This window comes from Pinus tabuliformis, chromosome 4_1 (assembly GCF_031772625.1).
Source record: "Pinus tabuliformis cultivar Carrire ecotype Pingquan chromosome 4_1, CPIR1, whole genome shotgun sequence".
Classification (NCBI taxonomy): domain Eukaryota; kingdom Viridiplantae; phylum Streptophyta; class Pinopsida; order Pinales; family Pinaceae; genus Pinus; species Pinus tabuliformis.
This window is the reverse complement of record NC_142303.1, coordinates 663,698,036-663,713,817: the sequence shown is the minus strand read 5'-3', so window position 1 is coordinate 663,713,817 and position 15,782 is coordinate 663,698,036.

Here is a 15,782-nt window from a genome sequence, read left to right as displayed (position 1 = left end):
ACATATAGGAAGGGGTTTTGAGTAGTTTATTTCCCCTAGATAAATCCTCATGTATGTGTGTTAAATCATGATGCATGCTTTTGATATATGTTCTCAATTGTGAATTAATTTCCACAAATGAGTAGAGTAGATTTGAGTCTTATGTTTTAGAACATTACATGAGCATTATTAAATCTACAATTAATTTCTACAGGGTATCAGAGCTAGATTTGTAGTAGATAAGAGAATTCGAAGCTGTTTTTGCAGGAGGAATAAGTTTGCAGGATTCCATTCTTTAGAGCTAGCGAGATGGTGTTCTATGGTTTAAGGCTCGAGTATGCCCTTGAGGGTAGCTCAAATTATATTTCTTGGAATGAACACATGGAGGTAGTCATGGAAGATAATGGGTTGAAGGAATTCATTGATAATGATATTCCGAGACCAGCAGGAGCTGATCCTCAGAATCTAGCAGATTGGAAGAATAGTGTAGCTAAGGCAAGGAGGATCATATTGGAGGGAGTATGAGACCATATTGTCTCTAATTTCCACATGAAAGAAACTCTATATGTAATGTGGCAAGCATTTATAGATTTGTTCCAGAGCAATAGTGACCACAGGAAGTTGACACTTAAAGACAAGATTTGGAATATCAAGATGCAAAAGGGTGACACAATACCAAAGTACCTGAGTAGGTTCACACTATCTCATGATGAACTTGGGAGTGTTGGTGTTAACGTTATCGAAGATGATATGGTAATCCTAGCACTTCTAGGCCTTCCCGAGAGCTGGCACAACTACCAGGATTCTGTAAATGGGAGGGAGAAGCTACCAAATTGGGAAACACTATGGTAAGATTTGGTACAGGAGGAGTTCAGGTAGAACACCAAAGATGAGACCTCATTCAAGGGTGATGAAGGATAAAATTGTGCCTTTGATGGAAAGGAAAAGAAAGGGAAAGGGAAAAAAATCCCAATCCAAAGAAGAATTTGGTCAAGCGGGCAAGAAGAAAGAGTTGCTGAAAATCAATTGTTTTCACTGTCATGAACTGGGACACTATACCACAAAGTGTCCACAAAAGAAGGCGGGTAAGAAGCTCTAAGGAGGAGTGACACGTGAAGCTTTGGCTTCAAAGTTTGAACTTGATTTCACCCTCATCGTTTGTATGGTGAGTTCGATGATGGGTAGTGTGTGGTATCTGAATAGTGGTGCCTCATTCCATATGACAAGAAACTAAGGATTTTTCAGTGACTTGGAGGATAAGGACCTCTAGATGCACATCGAGATGGGAGATGATGGAAGGTACCATGTGATAGGTATCGGTACAATTAATTTTTAGAGGGATTCTGGCTACCCTCTCAAATTAAAAGATGTCATGTATGTTCCTGGTTTGAAGAAGAATCTCGTTTCAGTTGCTATGTTGGAAGATCGTAGCTAAGATGTGATATTTATCAAAGGGAAGGCTTTCCTTAGACACACCTCTGTGAGATAAGTGAAGCAGATCATGGTTCGAGTGAAGAACCTCTACAAATTGGATGTAGAAGACTGTGCAACATTGAGCACGAAAGCATAGAAGGTGTAGAGTTGAGACATCAATGAATTATGGCATAGGAGACTTAGCCATTTGCACCATGGAGATTTGAATATCATGCAACATATTTTTACAGGACTTCCCAAAGGTGCACTACAACAATGAGATACATGTAAAGGTGTACATTGGGGAAGTACACCAAAGCAACCTTTCATGATCCGGACAGTAGAGCACAAGCAGTCCTTGAACAAATTCATTTGGATGTGTGTGGACCTTTCTCGATAGCCTCCACAACCAAGAACATTTATTATGTTATATTTGTAGATGATTTCTCACGTAAGTGCTAGATTTTCTTCATGTAGAAGAAAGACCAAACATTCTCCAAATTTGTTGAATTTAAAGCACTCACTGAGAAAGAAACTGGTAGGAAAGTGAAGGCTCTCAGGAGTGATAATGGTGGAGAATATGTCGAATGAGTTTAAGAACTTATGTGCAAAGGAAGGCATTTGACAAGAGTTAATAACACCATATAACCCACAAAAAAATGGGGTGGATGAGAGGAAGAATAGAATTATTGTGGGATTTGCATGGGCCATGTTGCATGACCAGAGCCTACCGTTGCACTTGTGGGCTGAAGCATGAAACACAACGATATACGTGTAGAACATGAATCCTCATCGGATTCTTGGGATGAGTACACTAGAAGAAGATTTTTAAGGGAAGAAACCAGATGTGTCACACTTGAATATCTTTGGTTCATTAGTTTATTGTCATGTTCCCATGGAATCAAGGAAAAAGTTAGAGCCGACAACATAGTTGGGCATATTTATGGGGTACACTAATACACCTCACAACTATCAGGTGTACCTACCTTCTCTCAAGATGAAAGTTGTTCGTAGAGATGTGAAGTTCGATGAAGAGAATGCAATGAGGTGTTCCCTTGAGAGGGAGCTTCAGTTGCATGTAGATGTGGATCTTTTGGCTCCAAAGAAAGAACCTCTGGATGTTGTGGAGCAACCACAAGTAGAGGAGCAGAGAGTGGAGACACCCACTTATGCAGAGACATCCATAGAAGGAAGGAAGTGCACCAAGGAAGCTGAAAGATTATTGCATGATGCTAGAGAGAATGTGGGAGCACTCACATCACAACGTAGGCATAGGAGGTCATCAGATCGGTACACTAGGTACATGGCTCTAATGAGTGAGCTAGTTGAGACAGAACCATCCTCATTTGAGGAACTAGTGCAACAACCAATATGGGTTGATGTCATGGTAGAGGAATATGATTCCTTAGTCAAAAACAATGTTTGGGAAGTGGTGATGGGTTCAAGGTGGATCTACAACATGAAGCAAGCAAAAAATGAAAGCATTGAGAAACACAACGCCATTTTTGGGGGAAAAGGTGGGAGGGAATTGATTACGAGGAGACCTTTGCTCCAGTAGCAAGGTACTCTTCTATCAGATCAATTCTAGCACTTGCAACGAAGATGGGATGGAAGATCCATCAGATGGATGTGAGGACAACATTCCTCAATGGAGTGATTTAGGAGGAGGTGTACATTGAACAAACTGAAGGATTTGAGACCTTTGACAGAGATTCACATGTGTGCAGACTCAAGCGAGCATTGTATGGATTGAAACAAGGATCCTGTGCATGGTACACCAGGATCAACAACTATTTCACCAGTTTGGGCTTCACCAAAAGTGAAGCAGATGCAAACCTTTACCATATTGTTGTTGAAGGTAAATTTTGTATTATAGTATTATATGTCGATGATTTGATTTTAACCGGTGATGAGAAGTTGATCAAATATTGCAAAGATGATCTTGAAAGAGAATTCAAGATGAAGGACGTGGGACTCATGCATTATTTACTCGGTGGCCACTATTTACAAACAATTTGTGGGTTCACTTATGTATTTGGCAAGAACACGACCATGCATGTGTTGTGCAGTTAACCATCTTAGTTAGCAATGGTTAAGCCAACCAAAATTTATTGGAAGGCGAATAAAATGTGTTGAGATACCTCAGAGGCACTACTCATTATGGTCTTTGGTACAAATAGCTAGAGGGAGTAGTTCTGCAAGGCTTCACAAATATAGATTGAGCGGGAAATGCATCAGATCGGAGGAGCACTTCAGGAGAAATTTTCGGTGTTGGGTCAGCATTAGTTTCATGGTACTGCAAGAAGTAGAGATCAACTACACTCAACTTAGTAGAAGCAGAGTACATGGATTTCAGTCAAGCAACTCGTGAAGCTATATCGATGAGGAAGATTCTTGTTGGGTTATTTGGTCAGATGATGGATCCCACTGTGATTTAATGCAACAATCAAGGTTGTATCAAACTCTCTGAGAATCTAGCTTTTCATGATCGATCCAAGCATATCGAAATCCAGTATCACCATCTGTGAGTTTGTGTGCAAAGGCAGATTATGTTGTTGGAATACATTCATACTGAGGAACAAGATGCATATATTTTGAAAAAGGCTTTGTCAAGAGGAAAATTTGAGTTCCATAAAGGAAGGATTGGGGTATTTGATAATACCTTTCTTGCTAAGAGGGAGTGTTGAAAAAAGGGAAAATTAAATTAGGAGAAAATTGAAATTCCACATCACAAGACAACTTGAATGAGTTAACTAAGTTGGTATCACTAAGTTAGCTTAGTTAATTAGAGTTTAGGGCTTAACTTGAGTTGTTTACAGTGATTCCTAAATTTTAGGAGCCTAGGTTGACTTAAATTTAGTTGCAACAATTTAATTTAGTTAAATTGAGTTAAATTCAGTTAAACTAGTTTGAATTGTTGGAGGAATTAGTAGGAGATCTAGTAGTGGGGCGCAACTTCAGTGTTCAACCAGTTAATTGATAAATAAAACTTAATTAACTCATGCATGCATGAAACTCAAGCTACCTAGTTGAGATTGGCGTTCAAGGGCATTGTACTATCAATTTTATAATTATCCAAGTTGTACATGTGGTGCATGCAATCAAAGAAGGGCCTATAGGGATTGCACAGTTCTGGATGGGAATTTACCTAAATATTAGGGCTTAATTCCTTGAGAAACGACACAATGAAATAAGAGCTTGGCATGGAGGAAAATTAGTTAAGTGTTGGCTAGGATCAGTCTATGAAGTAGTAAGATAGATTTTACTTGTGTAGAGGTTGCTCAGACTTGAGCAAGAATTGTATTTATTCTATATTTTCTGACTAATGCAATACATATAGGAAGGGGTTTTGAGTAGTTTCTTTCCCCTAGATAAATCCTCGTATATGTGTGTTAAATCGTGATGCATGCTTTTGATATATGTTCTCAATTGTGAATTTCTTTCCATAGATGAGTAGAGTAGATTTGAGTCTTATGTTTTAGAACATTACATGAGAAGTATTGAATCTACAATTAATTTCTACAATATTTGCATTATTGGAAATCTCCCACATTTAGAATAACATCAAAAGGCCAATTATTCCATTTGTAAATTTTTTCAATTTAATGTCCCAAATAAGTTCCAAAAGTTTCTATACGCCAAATCATCAAAGTGGTACTTACCCCTAAAATGGGCCCCACAACCAATAACTCCAAAATTTCCATCTAGAAAGTAACAAAATAGATGAATGATTATATAATGATCGAGTATAGATCACAAATTTAATGAGGTCTTTGCCTCTTAATGATGGGACTTAGTAACTAGTATTGGATTGCTAAGGAAGAAGTTGGAGATAACATCTAATGACAATAAATATAGGACTATACCTCTTAAGTATAAGAGAGAGCCTATATTTCACATGATGCAAAAAAATGAGAGCATATTAGTTAGATTGTAATTAAATACTATAAATACATCTTAGATTAGGGTTGGGGGTCACAATGACCAAATTTGGAGAAGACTTGGAATATATAGTAAAAAATGACAATAAATATAGGACTATACCTCTTAAGTATAAGAGAGAGCCTAATCGCACATGATGCAAAAAAACAGATCATATAAGTTAGATTGTAATTAAATACTATAAATACATCTTAGATTAGGATTGGGGGTTCACAATGATAAAATTTGGAAAAAGACTTGGATACATAACCTCAGTAAAAATTATATCTTATCTTTGGTTCTAATTTTAAATTTCATTATGACATGGGAAATCTCCAAATATGGGCTGCTATGGCCTTTTGTAAAGTTTCCCATACAAAAGTGCCTTTACATACTTAAACACTAGGCATGGTGTAGAAAATGATAGATGGGGTTTGAATAAATATGGTATATTTATGGCACTACGTGGGTTGAATTCTCACCCACTTGAAAATTAGAAAAAAATGAACTGTTTCCTTACTATGAGGTGTTTTGGTGTAAAGTAAATTTACAAATTAGTTGAACCTAGGAAAGGTCCATGAGATCAAATTAAAGAATAATATATTTGAAAAGGTAAAATAAAAAATAAATAAGAAAATGATGAAATAGAGAATAAAAAAATCAATGATAAGTAGGGGATGAGATGATAACAAAAATATGAACTATGAGAAGAGAAATACAGAGTTATGGGGTTAAACTAGAATATATTTGTATTGGATTTTAGCCAAAGGGGTCTAAGCTCTCCAGTAAAGTGGAATCCACCTCTAGGATGATGGCATGAGATAAATTTTGATGGGACAACACGAGGGAACCTAAGAAAGGCTAGTATTGGAGGTATTATGGGGAAAGATAAAGGATTACATGTCTTCCTCTTTATAGCTTCAATGAGAGGGTATACGAATGGCTTAGTGAATAATAAAAAAAAGAGGAACCCTTCATGTTTTCCACTTTAACATTAATCGTATTAAGGTGGAGGGAAACTCTCTCACCATTATGGATGTTTTTTTTGTTTTTTGTTCGTTGATACAACAATCCTCATAATGTTTTCCAGACTATATTTAGATATATATACATATAAAGAGTAGAAATATTATAATATAAAGTCCATGAAGTATACTAAGGAGTTGATATGCATTAGTAATATGCCAAGTACTGTTATGTGATGGGTCACATAAATAAAATAGCCAAAATAATATCACTGTATATATGCCATATCTGAAGTGATGAGTTAGATAAACAAATTGTCAATAAGATGTCAATGTGTAGCTGTTGAATCCAGAGTAGTCTTGGTGAAAGGATGATGATAATACTGATAATGATTTGGACCTCCTTGTTTTGTCACATGCCATACATCGATCACTTGTTGCAAGCCCTCTTTGGATAGCTTGTCAGAAAGAGAGTTCCACTCTTTGTAAATATGATGACAAGAAATGGAATCAAAATAAGACTTGAGCAACATAACTTCATCCGTAATGCCTTTGAGTGTATGTGTGTGTGTGTGTGTGTGAGAGACAGGTAGTAATATGATTGAACCAACCAACTATCACCTTTGAGTCACCAAAAATATGTAGGTGCTGGCAATTTCTTTCAATGGAGAATAGGAGGAGAAGCTTTAAATTGTATAATTCAACATAATTATTTGTGCCCTGACCCAGTCTTGTTTTTACTTCAAAATGATGAGAGTCGTTTATGTGTAGAACAACACTCCCTCTAAATCTTCTTGTTGCGAAGATCCATTAGAGTAAGCCCAGGGGCATGAGTGATCAAAAGTATCCTCAGTGATGGTGCAAGGGCGATGATTATGCACGTCATCTGGAAGGAGGGTTATATATTGCCAGCATTTGTGCGGCTATTAATTCAGGAGAGAATATACACTCTTGGAAAATATTTCGGTTCCACCGTATCCAAATGCCCCAACATGTTATCAAAGGTATATTCCATATTTTTTTTGGTTTTGACTTGTTCCACCATCTCTCCCAATCTCGCTAGAGGTTTTCTCCCTTCCATATAATGTTTATGGATAGTCCTTGGTAAATCAAGTGGCATACCTGAAATGCCACTTAACATGTTAAAACTAAGTGTTTTGTTGATTCCTTAGATGCTCTACATAAAGCACACAAAGAAGGGTCGTTGAAGGAACACTTTTTTAGATCATCTCCAATAGGTAATTTATTCTCCAAAATGCAACATATAAGCTGCCTTTCTATCCAGAGGTGCTTCCACCACCAGTGTTGTTGTTTAGGTTCCTTGGAGGCAATGATGAATAAATAACTAGATTTGGGTGTATATGAGCCATGCTTAGAGTGAACCCACATGTTGTAATTGGTACAACACCCTCCAAAATTTTTGATTACACTCAATTTCAGAGCCTTCCTTGGTCTTGTACAACACCGAAACTCATTTCATGTACTTGCTTGAAGTATTTTTCTCCCCTTCGCAAGTTGGGTAAATTTTCATATTTTCGCATGATTGGTTGTTGCATAATGTGTAGAAGCCTTTTTTGGTGGTTTAAAGGGTCTATCTTTGTGAATATGAGTTTTTCTAACAATGTAAACATATGTTGCACTCATTCCCAAAACTTTTAAGCATCGTCGTACAAGTGTCACCATAGTCGTTGCGAAGTGTAGCTTTAGTGTCGCACTTGTTGTAAAGTTGTTGCAAAGTTGTCGCATTGAGGTAAATATGTTGTTAACGTGCTTTAGATGACCTATGTTGTTGTGTCGTCAAAGTGTTTCAAGTGTGTGATCACAGTCAAGCCATATCATTGTTCACAACAGTCTCTTTGGTCCAACACTTAGCCAAATTTTGAAAAATTCCCAACAACCTAGCCTCATCCAGCCCTCCAGAACTATGCATTTTGCAACTCAGTGCTCAAGCCATGAACTGCGCATTTCACAACCTTGCTTCTCAAACCCAAAACTATGCATTTCACAACTTCAATGCTCAAGCCCAGAACTACACATTTTGCAACTTCAGTGTTCAATCTCAAACATTGCCTCCCAAAATTACATAATTCCTTCTCCCAGCTTGGCCTCAACTGCGCACTTCACAATCAAAAGCCTCAAGCTCATTCCCTGAGCCTCTAAAGTGTGCAGGTGATTAATTGACCAACCTCCCTTTTCTCCTAGAATTGCGCAGTGTGTTCACTCAGTGTCCATCCCCTCAACCTGCCTCACTGGCTCCCAAAACTGCACAATTTTCTCCCTCACACCAGCCTAAAATGTGCACTGCACAATCTCAAGTCTCAAGCCTCAATCCTGAGCTCTTGAAATGCACAATTGTGCAGTCACCGGGGCTCATAGGTCCTCCAAAACTAAGCAATAGGTTGATCATGTGCCTGTCCCATCGGTCTGTCATCCTGAGCTCCCAGATTGTACAATTTTCTTCCTCAACCCATCCTGAACTGCACATTTCATAGTCTTAAGGCTCAATCTTCACTCCTGACAACTTTAGCTGCACAATTTCACAGTTACTGAGCCTCTTTCCCAGCTGGTCACCTGGTTTTGGCTAAGTTAGTGGATCAATGTGCACCATCTTAGACTAGGGGTTTATCATACTGATGTCGTATTGTCATGGGTGATTTATAGATACAAGTACCTTACCATGCTATGGCGATATGGTGAAGAAAGATATGAAGGAGGGAAACATGATGAAAGACACTCTTGTAGTTGAACATGCAAGTTGATCAATCACAAGAAAGCAAAGGGACATCAGTTTGTGATCACAACTCAAGATTTAAGATCATTGAAAACTCCTTATCACCAAGGCATATGGAGGTGAAAAGAAGATTCTCAAGTAGACACTCAACACATAGCAACAATAGTGGCTTGACATTGCCACATCATCAAGAAATTCATGTCAACAATGTCATGTCATGAGTTGTCATATGCCACATCGACATTGTGAATCATGTAAATGGTATTCAAAATGTATTGTAAAGTGGAAGTCCAAAGGGCACACATTGAATATAAAGAGTCATGTAAGTTGAAAAGTCATATGGAGTCAAACAATCAGGACTGTAGTCAAAGAGTCACTAGGAAGGGGAAGCATCACCCCTTGGTTATATATACTCCCTCATTGTATGAGCAAAGGACTTTTCACCTTGGCTCCTCCCGCAAGGCATTAGAGAGATAAGATAGTTATTTTGAGGAGCAAGGAGTGGCTCCAACGTTTCACTATTGGAGTTAGTGGTGTTCATTATATACATGTGTCTTGGAAATTTTACTTAATAATAAAAGCCTTCATGGTTGTCATGTTCTTCAGGCATGGATTATGGATATTTGTAAGACTATTATGTGAATGTTTGTAATTCATGTTTGCTTTCATCTGTGCTAAATCAGTTGAACTATTTTGGTTATTTTGGTACTTCTCATATTGAGAATGTGTTTTAGTTGATATTATCATTGTCACATCCTCGTGGATTATTCCGTCGTATATTAGATATATCTTCCTCATTATATTAGTTTCAATGACCATCACATCTCTTGGAGTATTCCATTCGATGTTATATGGACCCTTCTTGTTCATGTGTGTATCTACTAGGGTGGTACTACCACCTCTTGCTTAGAGGCTCACTTTCTCTCCTCTACATAATGAAACAACTTTGACACACATGCAATCAAACACTCACCAAGAACACCCCCTTGCTTTTCGAAGGCACATTTGCACTCCTCTCTCTTGCTAACAATGAGAGCCAAGGCATATATTTAAGATATATGGCAAGCAAATTGATATTCTAGATGGGGCTCCTACTCCAAACGGTGTGAGTTCTAATTGGGACTTCACATAGGGGAGACCCCTTGGTTGACGAATTTCCAGCAACGTCAATAGTGGCTCTAGAAGGAGGGCCAGATGACAAGCTGAGCTCGTTGAATATGATTTGAATCCCTTATCTAAAATGGCTCATACTAAAATCTTACTCCCAAGGTGTTTCTCTAAATTTTTCCTTTATCAAATTTCAATCCCTGATGAGCCTCTCTATCAGCTGTCCCAATTAAATTTTGATGATGAGGATGGAACATTGATAACCGAAGCACATTTTTTATTTTCTTAAATTTTGTGAATCTTACAAAATCAATGATGAAGAGTTTGCTTGTGTGCTTTTCTTCCTCACCCTTGAAAGTCATGTTAATCGATGGTGCCATACCTTGCCACCTGCTTCCATCCATTCCCTTCATCATTTACTTGGGGTGCTTCATCAAGCCTTTGATAGGTATAATTACTGATATGTTTGCAAAAGAATCAATCTCTTAAGAATGAAGCCTAATGAATCAATTGAGGAGTTTTTTATTCGATTCCTTCAACTTTGTTGTGAAATTTCTTGAAACAAGAGTTTGAGCACTTGGTTCTTATCTCTTTACACAGTGAGCTTGAACCCCATGATTTTCCTACTTCCCCAACTCTTGTGAATCATGAGACACCTCTAATTTTAGAGGATGAATTTACTGATCCTTTTATTCTTTGTCCTCCTCCTTTTCTAGTTCCGATGAAAGTGCCTCTATGCAATGGTAATAACGTTGAAAAATCTGCAAATCAAATTCCTATTCCATCTTCTCATTCTTCTTTTATTCCTCGTGACTCAGATTCAATGGAGGAAATCCCATAATGGCTCATGAAGCCCATGGGGAAGATTGACTTCCCCATTTCGCAACATGATGTGATCATTCATAACTCTAGCCTCCAATATGATCTAGATTTTTGTGATCCTATATCATCTACATGCCATAACTCTTTGTACTGTGATTCGCCCGATCAATATTCTCCACCAACTCGTCTTTCACACTCTCTTGATTTTCACGTTGCTAGCTCAAATTGCGATAATATATAAGTCAGTCACATTACACAGGTAGAGGAATAGGAAGGTGAAGATGCTTTAAATATTTATTCTCTTTTTCAAAATCCTCCATGTCAAAACAATGTGTTTCCATTCTTGGATGATCTCAATATGCCAATCTCGGTAGTGAATCAAATGTAATCAATTCTTGTGATCAATCTGTAGCCTTAGGCAACAATCATTCCAATGATGATGACTTTGTTGATGTATGTGATCACGATTGCCCAGGTGCATCAACTGATATTTTGGTTTCTCTTGAAGATTTTACTTTAGATCCAGAATCTAATTTAGTCAAAGAAGATGTGTTTATTGAGAATTCCTCTTCATCTCACTATCCCTTGTGCTCTACCATTTACGATGCATCTACTTGCGACATAGATACTCCATGCTCTTTAACTTGTTCATCCAATGAGTTTTCTCAATTGACACAAGATAATGAGACTATCCATGATGCAAATGAAAACAATCGAATCATTGAGTACTCTTTCCACCCCTCATCATCTCTTCTCTTGCATGAATACAACTCTTCAAATCAACTTGCTCATGAAATTTCCTTGATTCATTCATCTTTGAATTTGTGATCAAAAGAATCTTTCGAATTTAGTAATCTTATTGTTGAAGTGGAAGAATTAGGTCAAACTAGTGATAAATATGGTTTCTATCGGGTGGGCGACAGTCTTATTGAAACTAGTGGTAGAAATATCATCACATCATGCACAATCTGGTACAATCTTCAAAATTTTATTTTACAATTCTGGAAAGTTTTGGGACCTATTAGGGAGTCGAGGCACTTCAACTTCCATTGATGGTTATGTCAAGATCTCGTGACTCTGGTAACCCCCGAACTAAGCCAGATTTGGTTTCTCCCACACAACCCTTCTCTCTGCATGGTTTCACTCGATGTAAATTTCTTTTTGAAAAATGTTTGGTATTTTGGGTGTGATCTTTCAAATTTTCAAGGTTTTATTTCTGACCAATTTTTTATTTTTCATCTTCATGCAAATCTCTCACATCAAACTTGGGTTTGGAATGTGTATCTCTCATAGAGTCATGGAATTATGAAGTTGATCATTTCAAATACTATCTTTGGCTGAAGGAATCATGCCTATCAGATTCATCTCTTAATAGTCAACTCCTAGGTTTTCTTGCAAATCTTATATAACAAATATTGCCCTTCATTGTACCTAAAATCCTCTTGAGTAATGATGAATACACAAGTTATCGCATAAATCAAGTTCTTCTTCCTGAATGGTCTCATGTATTTGTTGTGTTGACATCCCTTTTAAATTCTTTCCGTGATTATAATGCTTGCATAGTTTGTCACCAGTTATAGGAAAACGATTTATCACATTTGTCTTGCGAGGAACTTGGTTCAATTGTTCAAAGCATTCACAAAATTGTTCAAATTGATTTATCTTCATTTATTACAAACTGGGAATCTGATGCTTTAATCAACTCATTTGATTATTATTCTATCTTTGATGACTGTCATTCATGTTATCATTTTCCCACTAATATATCCTATGGCAGTTGTTTTACATCCTTCAATATTCATAGTTCAACATCTCACTATTTAGATTTTTGTCAAGCGGTTAAGGCACTTCAGTCTCCACTGATGCTTATGCCAGATCCTCACTATTTCAACATGATTGTTAAATATGATCAAATCTATTTTCCCTCACAAGATTCTCGTTATAATCCTATGCTTCTAATTGAAAATCCATATTTTCAAAGATTTTGGGGATTTCAAGAGGATCGTCATGAATTTTATGATCCAACCGTTGTATGGTTGGAGCAAGATTACTTGGCAAGCTCCATTGCAATAAATAGGTTTCGACTTTTTCTCATGCCTGCTAAGTAGGATGACACAGAAGAAGGTGCATTCACAAGAATTCTTTGAGGGTTTTTTGATTATGCTTTCGAAGAGGTAAGAATGTGAATTGGATGAAAGTAGTGGTTGTGACACATCATTTTGCTCTCAAGCAAGACCTTCAAATTTTTGTGCAAATTATTCAAGCTCCCATCTTTTCTCTTGCACATTTCTTTATATTTGTTTTAATGAATCGTATCTTTGTGATTGCAGGACGAGAATGATTACAGTGGCTACATTGGAAATTCCATTATATGTGACCACAAACTTCTAGTTGTTAGGTTAGGAGTATGATTAGCTACATCTTAGTTTTCCTTCTCTTGAGCCCATCCCGTGTTGTTTTCTTTAGTCTTTCTTGTCTTTTATTACTTTTCTCTTGCATTATGCTTTGGTTTAGCTTATTTTGCTTGTCTTTTGGTTTTGTTTCCTTGTTGTGTGTTGTATTTCCTTTCATTTTTTTTATTTTTTTTTTATTTCTTGTTGTTTGTCTCCTTTTGTTTTCATCATGTGAATAAGTGTTGTGCCTGGACCTGTTTTTGGCTTCTTGGTATGTGTGTGGATGAATTCTAAAGAGTCTTTTGACACTTCAACATTTGGCTAACCTCCATTATGTATTCCTTGTATCCGTTACAAATTTTGGTCAATGAAGTTCCGATGGAAAATATGATACCATCTAACAAGAGTTTTGGTCCAACCATGAACCTGTGTTGACTTAGGAAACCTTGTGCCTACAGTCAATTATTTGTTTCGACATTTTCATGCTTATCCAATCAGTAGAATAGGAGAAGGGGAAAAATGTAAACAATCAAACCTAAATTACGAATGAACAACCTATTCAACTCTCAATAAGTCAAGATCCCTCTTTCGCCTAAAAATGAATAATTGTTGATGTAAAATCGTCTTTAAAATAAATAAATAAAGACAAAAGAAGAGAAAGGCTTCCTATGTAGAGAGGAGAAGCGAGAAACCCCGTTGTGGTACTGTGTAGGCTCGCTGACAACGAAGAAATGTTTGTATTCCTGCGTGACTCCATCGACGTACTTTCCAGGCATGATATCAACGGAGCAACACCAGAGATGAAAAATTATACTCTAAAAATATTAAGCTCATGGGCTACACTACCCTTCCCAACTTGAAACATTGTGATATCACTGAATATTATGTTGTTTTCAACCCATAAGGCATAAAGGGGACCGTTTCTATTCATGGGGTAAGTGGGGAGGCCAAAGTAATCTACACGATGAATCAATACTCCTTGAAGAACCAGGCCCTCCACAGAGGAATTCAACCAAGGCAGAGAAGCTAGAATTCTAAAACCTTGTGTTGCCAAGTGTTGTAGTTGCTATAACACCCTCAAAATTTTGGCTTACACTAAATTTCAGAGCCTTCCTTGGTCTTGCACATTGTTGTCGCAAACAATGAAACTCATTTCATGTACTTTCTTGAAGTATTTTTCTCCCCTTTGCAAGTTGGGTAAACTATCACCTTTTCGCATGATTGCCTATTGCAAAATGTGTAGAATCACGTTCTGGTGGTTTCAAGGGTCTATCTTTATGAATATGATTTTTTAATAACCATGTAAACATATGTTTCACTCATTCCAAAGTTTTTAAGCACTATCGCACAAGTGTCGTCATGGTCGTCACAAAGTGTACTTGTAGTTTTTTTACTTGTCGTAAAGTTGTTGCAAAGTTGTCGTATTGAGGGAAATATGTGTTACTATGCTCCATATGGTTTATGTTGTTGTGTCATCAAAGTGTTTCAAGTTATGTGATCATAGTCAAGTCATATAATTGTTCACAACAATCTCTTCAGTCCCACACTTAGCCAAATTTTGAAAGATTCCCGACAACCTAGCTCATCCATCCCTCAAGAACTATTCATTTCACAACCTCAGTGGTCAAGCCTTGAACTACACATTTCACGAACCTCAGTGCTTATGCCTAAAACTACGCATTTCACAACTTCATTGCTCAAGCCCATAACTATGCATTTCACAACTTCAGTGCTCAAGCCCAGACCTTGCCTCCCAGAATTACGCAATTCCTTCTCCCAACCTGGCCTCAACTGCACACTTCGCAATCACAAGCCTCAAGCTCATTCCATGAGCCTCTGAACTGTGCAGTTGCACATTTTCCCACCTCCCTTGTCACCTGGAACTGTGGGTGTGTTCACTTAGTGTCCATCCCCTCGCCTACCTCACTGGCTCCCAGAACTGCGCAGTTTTCTCCCTCAGTCCAACCTAAAATTCACATTGCACAGTCTAAAGGCTCAAGCCAAATCTTGAAGCTCTTGAATTGCGCAGTCACCTGAGCTCATATGTCCTCCAAAACTATGCAATAGGCTGACTCCAATGCCTGTCCCCTCAGCCTATCATTCTTGAGCTCCTAGATTACACAATTTTCTTCCTCAACCCAGCCTGAAAAGCGCATTGCATAGTCCTCAAGGCTCAAGCTTCAACCCTAACTACCTGAGTTGCACAATTGTGCAGTTAATCAATCTCTTTCCCAGCGTGTCACCTGGTTTCGGCTGATTCAGTGGATCATGTGCACCATCTTAGACTAGGGGTTTATCAGAATGATGTTGTCTTGTTATGGGTGATTTATAGATACAGGTACCTTACCATTGCTATGAAGAGATGATGAAGAAAGATATGAAGGACACAAAATTTTGAAAGACAACTCTTGTAGTTGAAAATGCAAGTTGATAAATCACAAGAAAATAAAG